The 8,778-nt window shown below is 34.6% G+C and overlaps 1 long non-coding RNA gene across 2 annotated transcripts; it reads left to right on the forward strand.

Annotated features, from left to right (window-relative positions):
- The first annotated feature begins 569 nt into the window (after positions 1 to 569).
- Positions 570 to 7,193, forward strand: LOC138706634 (uncharacterized). Of its 2 annotated transcripts, XR_011334038.1 has the most exons (4): positions 571 to 917; positions 1,017 to 1,140; positions 3,126 to 3,459; positions 3,794 to 7,193. It is a non-coding gene; the product is annotated as an uncharacterized lncRNA (long non-coding RNA). The 2 variants fall into 2 exon arrangements; XR_011334037.1 differs by having other exon boundaries at positions 570 to 1,140.
- The last annotated feature ends 1,585 nt before the right edge of the window (positions 7,194 to 8,778 follow it).

Genomic DNA, 8,778 nt, shown 5'->3' on the forward strand with positions numbered 1-8,778 from the left:
TCGAAGGAGGAAGGTTCGATCCGGTGCTTTGGATTAAATTCGGCGTAGGTCAGTGGTCTGAGCGCTTGGTACGTAGAACAAAGGGCCCGGGTTCGATCCCCGGCGCCGGAGCGAATTTTTCTCCTCAAACATTAAGCAAATGTTAGATATTTAGCACTGAAGTTAGAATGGATATTTTGCAAGAATTAAAAATAGAGTAACATAAAACATCAGTATGTGCATACGGCCTACCTCAACAGTTCCTGTACTACCAACCCGGAGGGATAGAAAGATCTTTGGGAAGAACCTCAACAGCCCGCGAGATCTAATAGAAAAAATAGATACGTGTATAATACGTAAACAAGCACGAGAATATCCCTGTAATGTTCGAAGCCAAGACCGTTAAGATGATAATTATTGTATAGCAAGCGAGTTGTGTAATCGGCTGTCGCTGTCGGAGCGTGATGTCATTCTTTTCTAGTTTTCTGTGAAAATGAGTATCGAACCATGCAATCCTATCCTGCATGTTTTTATTGCATCATTGTAGTAGCAGTCTGCATCTCTCAACATAGCAGCTGTGCGCACAACCAAGTTACTGGTCGCACCATCTGTGACGGTGACGGAGAAGCTCGTCCGTCGTCTTGGGTGCAGGGACAGTCTGCTTTTGTGTTGTCAGTTGTCAGCTTTCTGCACACTTTGATACAGCGTTCCTTTCGTATTCGATGATAGCAATATAAATACTGTCACTTATAAAACAAGTTTTAGTCATAATTTGGTTATGTGGTGAATTTACATACACGTGTTGGCGTCTCTAGCGCAGACAATTCACTCCATGCTTACTCATTCCCCATCCCCAACCAAAGCTGTTGTGTGTACTGCAGTTTGACCTCGTCGATAGACGTCATGCGTTGTATTATGCTGTGCGGTGTTGTTGCGATGTAAGTGATATTTTATATAGTGTGTTATCAGTTAGTTTGACTGTTTTTATTCTTTGGTTCCTATTAAATCAGTGACTAATTATTGTTGTGTTATTTCAGGTTGTCAGACGTACTCAATCGAGGATCTCACTTCAATACTCGATATGTTTAGAAGTGCAGTTGTATTAAGGGTAAATGAAACCGATATCAGAACAAGGCTGCACAGGAACGAACATCCTAAAAGGTAAACATTTTCACAGGTGAGAAGTGGGAAAATTTCAGTATACGGATTCCTCACTGACAATTATATCTTAAAATACTAAAAAGAGTAGATTTGTCTGCATTTGTCGAATACGCATCATCATGCTTACGAAAAGTACCTATTAAGGCTTCAATTTGAAAGTAAACGTTGGTAATTTTACAGATTTTATTTTATTATACCATTTAAGGGTATCAGTATATAAATTTTGGATGAAGCTTTGGTATCTCCCCTCACTACACATTCTTCGGCCTCGTAACACTTAAATAATCCCCTCAACTAACCCACTAACCTTGTCACATACCTCGGCTTTATATGACTTAGCTATCCCCTCATTTAACTCGTCTAACCCATAAAGAAACTTAAATCAGACGTCAGTCGCATGTGTGGTGTGGGGTGATATCGAAGATGACCCTATTTCTACGTAGATATAGGTATAATATGCGATTGCGCGTTATGCGCCCCCCAACATTTATAAATTTATTTATATATTTTTTTTAAGGGGTAATGAGACGAACGAAGTCTTCTCGTGAATTAGGGCTTACCGGTACTATTCATAATTTATTTTTCAAGTTCTGTTAATATTCCATTAAAAGTACATAGTCTGTGTTTTTCCCGTCCCACGTTTCCTTGTTTGCGTTTTGCGGGTCGGTTTTCAGTTGCTCTGTCTAAGGTAGGGAATAATAATTTTATTGAATATTCGAAATGATTGTAGACAGGGTTGCAGTAGTTGAACTGCTAGGAGACAAACGAGTAATGCAAAAAAAGTTAGGAAAATATTACCAAATATATTGTAGCAACTGTAATACAATCGGCGATGTGTCCAACTTATGATCTGTCAATTTCAATGGATTGTATATAATCTCTTGTCTGCATTTTTATTTATTGTTAGTACTTATTAGAAATGTAAGTAACGAACTTCTACATGTATTTAAGAAAATCGGAGAATTATTTAGTAATAAATCTGTTTCTGTGTCTCTGATTAGCAATATATTTTAGGTAGGCCTACTAAGTTAAGTACAGTACTATCCATCCTTTGGTCTTTTAGTTTTTTTTTTAATTTTGTTTTTTTCATATTCTTTTTAACATGGAGCGTTTAAGGGGCACCAATATTAGGGGAAAAATGCCCGTTAACATTTCTGTAAGTTAATAGACCTATACTACGCGTATCATACTCCTGAGCAACTTACAACATATTATCATTATTGGAAAACTAAATTAAGTTTTAATATCATCGTATGTATTACATTCAAGATAGTCTATTACTAGTGGCTTTAGCAAAAAATGCTGCATTTATCGGTATTTTATTTTCTTGCACTGGTTACGCTATTCATTAAAAATTCATGTTATCTGTTTTATGATTATGGTAAGATAATTCTCGTCAAGTTTTGACCTATGACTATTTGAAATCACACAACCACAACCACTTGAACGTTTCACTCAATTAAAGGGACCCTTGCCATCTTTTTCAACTGGTTCTTATTTGTTCTCATATGTTCTCTATATTCTTATTGATTGTGACCCATATTCACGAATGTTGGAAAAAAAAAATCTGTTTTCATAATTTCTTGTTTACAGTTAAGATATTCAATGCCGAGTTGAATTTGTTGTCTTATTTCAAATTATATAGGCCTATAATAGTCTACAATAATTTTAATTTAGGTGAAGTTGCTCATATTTTAATTAATTATGTTGGAAATTTCTAATTTTAAACCTCTCGTTTACCTTACATTTATTATGAAAAATTTTGACAGTTTTATTCTGTAATGATTGTAATAGGTCCTACCAAGGAAATGCCATTTGTTCATTACTCAACCTTCTAATGTTAATAATATCATAGGAAGTGCTGTTTTATGAAACCATTTTGTACATGATATTAATATTGAAAAATTAGTTATTAGATGATGAAAATGACGAAATTATTTGGTACATTTTATATTTTGAATACAATCTGTCTCCACTTTTTCCAGGAAACTTTCCACTCTTTACTGAAGGAGCTTCCATTGGCAGTGAAAAATCGCATGTGATTTCAGCATGATGGCTGCCCAGCACATTTCAGGCGCTTCGTTCATGAGTTCCTGCATATCTTTCCACACAGGTGGATTGGCTTTGGCGGGCCTCTTTGTCCACCAAGTTCACCAGACCTCACCAACCTGGATTTTTTCCTGTGAGGTTACTTGAACATGTAGTGTAAACCATGTTGGTATATGACGAGGAACAACTGTACAGGATCCATGCTATTTCTGGATCATTGCGAGAGTCAGTGGTACTCCACTTTGAGCACACCCTGTAATTGTGCATCAGGTGGGTAGACAAATGCTGTGTCCAGAAAGATGTGTTGTGTGTGGTGTGATTCTCCCAGCTTTTGCATCACCTACTGGGCTAACAACATGACACAGATCCTGTATTGCAATTCATTGTGACCTGCTTCTTTCTATTCTTTAAAATTTTTGCATGGGCTTCTAATTAACCTGGATATTGCTTGCAGAGGTTTAATTGTGTCATGTTTTGGTTGAATTGTATAAAAACATCAGGAAACTGAAACCTTTCTTGAAAATGTATTCATGGTGGGTATTTCTTTTGATATTAAATTCTTTCCATCAAATTTTTTTCATTAATTTTGTTTATCCTTTTATAGGTCATTTATGGATGAGCCTAGCAGAAAACTACCAAAAATGGATATTGATATTAAATGTGGTGCCTTTGATGATGGGGCTTGTAAACCTCATCCTGACTGTAGTGATACAGAAAGTGGAATTCCAGTAAATGGCAAACTACATAGCTTTGCTTCGCTCAGTTATTTCGTGCAGTTACTTTGATCAATACTCATTGTGTTTGCAGCAGTCTTTTATCATGCGTGTTTGCAATGCTTCTTGAGCTTTTAAGATCATAGATAAAGCCACATTTGTGGGTAAAACAGTGTTTTAAAAGAGTCTGATTTTGAATCCTGGACAGGTCATCAAATTTGTTGAAAATATGTATGCAGAGCAAACATTTTTTTCAACAAATGTCGTGAAAAATAATCAGTAATTAATACAGTTTTTTAAAAGGTGTAAGTTAGTCGTCTCAGGGAAGGGATGATTTAATCTCAGATATATACAAAATAATGTTCTTTCAGTTTTCTCTTTGCCTTCTTCTTCTCTCTACCTTGTCCTTCTTTCCTGCATCTTCTTTTCTTTCTGCTTTACTTATATTACATTCTTATCTTATATTTAGTAAAAGTCTGAGTTAAATTATAAGCCTAGGCCTACATATGTTGAGGTGCAAAATGATCTGGATATAAACATGTCTTCTATCCTCCTGTCCATTATTTTATATCCGAGCTATTAAAAAAAAGTCGAAAAGCGAAATCAAATGCTTCAGATTTAAATTTAAGGAAAACAACAGATGGCGCTAAAAAGCTTGAGCATTTAATTGTTAATGGTAATCTATACTAATAATAAATCTGTAGCCGAAATTTTTCTGGTAATTTTCGATTTTCCAAAAATAATTGGTCGTACCATATATAATTAACAACCCTGAAACCGAAAATCGCTTTTTTTAAATTTTTGTTTGTATGTCTGTCTGTCTGTCTGTCTGTCTGTCTGTCTGTATGTTTGTTACCTTTTCACGCGATAATGGCTGAACGGATTTTGATAAAAATTGGAATATAAATTAAGTTCGTTGTAACTTAGATTTTAGGCTATATGACATTCAAAATACATTATTTAAAAGGGGGGTTATAAGGGGGCCTGAATTAAATAAATCGAAATATCTCGCTTATTATTGATTTTTGTGAAAAATGTTACATAACAAAAGTTTCTTTAAAAATAATTTGCGATACGTTTTATTCCTTGAAAAATTTTGATAGGACTGATATTTAATAAGATAAATGAGTTTTAAAATTAAAATAACTGCCATCTAAGGCCGTGTAATGAATTAAAAAACAAATGACTTCGTCTATAAGGGGCCTTGGACAGCAACAATCGAACGAAAGCTATGAAAGATAGCCTACAGAGAATGTTTCTGTGTTTGTATGAAGCTGAGAGGATAAAAAGAAGTATGAAGTAATATCGGAAGCTAAATTAACCGATTTGTATAATTAATTATTATTTCACCATTGGAAAGTGTAGTTTCTCTAGATGGACATAATGCTATAATGTTATTACAGTAACTTCTGATATAATATATTATAATTTAATATAAAATGTAATGTAATGTAATATTAAACAATATAATTTAAGTTATTTGAAGGGTTCAGAACCATAGTGAGCCAAGCGCCATATACTGAATACGTAGAAAACAAGGGTTAAAATTAAGTTATTACCATAATTCAATGGAAACATATAACAAGTAAAATAAAATATACACATTAAATCTAAATGATGTCAATCTTCATTAAACTATGATTGCATGTAATAAAAATTAAGAAACATGTTAAAGGAATTGTCATTGCACCAAATGAGTGTCTCTGAACCAAAATGATCGCATTTTAATTATTTGGATGCAATTTAAATTAAGTAATATATTAAACGATTTATCCTTCTATCAAACACGAATGTTCCCTGGATCAAATGTCCTATTTTAATTATGTAATTACTTTATATTCATTTCTAACGGGTGCAGTGGAGCGCACGGGTACGGCTAGTGAAGAAATATAATCAGTAAATTTAAGAAGAAATGACGTTCACTTTAAGATAAAGCATTGGTAAGTAGTGAAGTTACTGAAATTTCGTGGTTTCACAAAGGAATCATAATTATTATCTAAGCTACAAATAGCAATAAAGTTTGCTGAGGAAAATTAATTTTGTCGGAATAAAAAAAAGAAAGTATTCATTGGTTAAACTTGCGAAGCAAAAGATAAATTTATTATTACTGTAAAGAACGTCGAAACTGAATATACCATATCTATTGAGATGGCTGTCATGTAAAAGATTTGTTTCTGCAGGCACTAATAGTTGGCTTGATGGTGCTAATGTATCAGTGAAGCAAAGTTTAGACATGCGATATTTATTTGTGCTGACAATGAAACAGGTAACAAACAGTTTATTCCATTTCTGTGGAAGCCTTCTGCAGTGAAACAGATATGTAAACTTGAAAAAAAGTGTGTGACAATATTCTCAGTATTTTATAGAGTCATCATGATGTCATATAGGATGCCACTAGTTATAGGTTGCTTGTTGCTTAGTCAACTGTTTGAAGACAAATTGGAAATGATCTGTGGATTGGAACCTTATAAGTGACACAATAAGGCATCATTCATGAGGCAACTAAGCCAGGAGATAATGGGTAGGGTGGCCAGTTCCTTCCCCCCTCTATTACATACAATCACTGACTACTTACATATTATTACACTACTCAGACATCAAATGTATACAAACAATTGTTCTTCCTCTGACACACATAGTCAAATGAGATGTACTGCCTGATAATATATGTACGTAGGCTTAGGCCCACATTATCAGCCAGAACTTCATTCAGAGGTAGTCGACCATGTTGAGCAACGTAAACTAGATAATTAGCCAGTAGTTATAAACACATTTCAGACTGCTGTTTACAAAATACTTGAACAGCAATCTTATCTTCTGGAAACAAGGCAGTTTTGTCCAGTATGTAATCAGAAATCGGCAACATCTTCCTTTCAGGGTTTTCCAGAGTAGTTCTTTCAGAATTTGTCAGTGTGTGCATTGTTTGCCTTGTGATTACTGAGCAACTTTATCATGTGTTTTATTTCAATATTTACCATGATTAAACGTGTTTGTTTGTCGTTACTTATAAGTGTAATGTTGTGATTGTAATTTGGTACCAATATTTTTTTTGGGTGAGGTGGGGGCCAACATACCTGCAGTATCATATCCCGAGAGGGCAATATGTGAGGGAATCATCTGAATATGTACAGTACTTTTTCTTCTAATTCTCAAATAATTTGGTAAATTTCTCGTCGCTTGTGTAAGGCCTACTGTATTGCTGTTCAACCAACCGAGAGGACTGCATTGTTGAACATTTTTCATCCAATAATAAGTTGTTCCAAAGTAAATAATATAACTATTGATTAACAACTCGTATTCATTCATTCATAGTTTTCTGCCTAAGGGCAGCTCCTTCACTGCAAACCCAATATTCTTCAATCTTCCCTCTATTCCTCCTTCTCGACAGGTATTAGCCAAAATAAAATAGATGGAACATTTCCAACAATAGAATTGCTGTATATGCGCAAATACATGCGCTCACGGTTCCAAGATAAAAAAATTACATACAGCAGGAGTAAGTATAAGCCTACATTCATTACTTTTCTCACTAATATATCGTCTGTTTAGAGTGTAAACCTACTAACCGCCAAAAAGAAAATTTTACAAGGGAAACAAAAAAACTAAGTTTAAATTAACTCTGAAAGTTTAGGACCGAATCCAAAGTACAGGTGGTAGTAGGGTTTGTGCCAATGATTACAAATTCAGAAAGAATAACGTCACATCTCAGATAAGTTTCTTATGAGAAAAACTTTAATTAAACATAATAAAAAATCAAACAATACCAAAAAAATACAATTAAATTAAGAAAGCAAAAAATACACAATTGCAGAACTGATTAGACAGCCTGAGCACTAATATGAGTAAAATGAAGGCTTTGAAATGTATACATACTCAAAATGGTGATCTATTTGATCCTTAAAACTGGAATTACAAATCTCTCAGATTACGTTGCAGATTGAGTCCCCCTAATAATGAACTGGCTCTGTGGTATGAACAGATTGTATTGTATGTATTTATTAACATTCCATGGTATTCATACATTGCTTACAACTAGAATATGGAACAAGTCAAAAACTTACTTACTTATTGGCTTTTAAGGAACCCGGAGGTTCATTGCCGCCCTCACATAAGCCCGCCATTGATCCCTATCCTGAGCAAGATTAATCCAGTCTCTACCATCATATCCCACCTCCCTCAAATCCATTTTAATATTATCTTCCCACCTACGTCTCGGCCTCCCCAAAGGTCTTTTTCCCGCCGGCCTCCCAACTAACACTCTATATGCATTTCTGGATTCGCCCACATGTGCTACATGCCCTGCCCATCTCAAGCGTCTGGATTTAATGTTCCTAATTATGCCAGGTGAAGAATACAATGCGTACAGCTCTGCGTTGTGTAACTTTCTCCATTCTCCTGTAACTTCATCCCTCTTAGCCCCAGATATTTTCCTAAGAACCTTATTCTCAAACACCCTTAATCTCTGTTCCTCTCTCAAAGTGAGAGTCCAAGCTTCACAACCATACAGAACAACCGGTAATATAACTGTTTTATAAATTCTAACTTTCAGATTTTTTGACAGCAGACTAGATGACAAAAGCTTCTCAACCGAATAATAACAGGCATTTCCCATATTTATTCTGCGTTTAATTTCCTCCCGAGTGTCATTTATATTTGTTACTGTTGCTCCAAAACTTAATACTATTATAAAGTCTTTAATTTATAATGACAGTCTAGATGAAGTATATACAGACGAGATGTACAATATAGATTATAGATCAGTACTTCAAATTGACATAGGTAAAACACTGATACTTAGGATACCACCGAATTATGATCTGATCAGAGATTTAGAAACCAGTTCAGATTAGAAGCTAGCAAAATATCAAGATGAAAA

This window comes from Periplaneta americana, chromosome 9 (assembly GCF_040183065.1).
Source record: "Periplaneta americana isolate PAMFEO1 chromosome 9, P.americana_PAMFEO1_priV1, whole genome shotgun sequence".
Classification (NCBI taxonomy): domain Eukaryota; kingdom Metazoa; phylum Arthropoda; class Insecta; order Blattodea; family Blattidae; genus Periplaneta; species Periplaneta americana.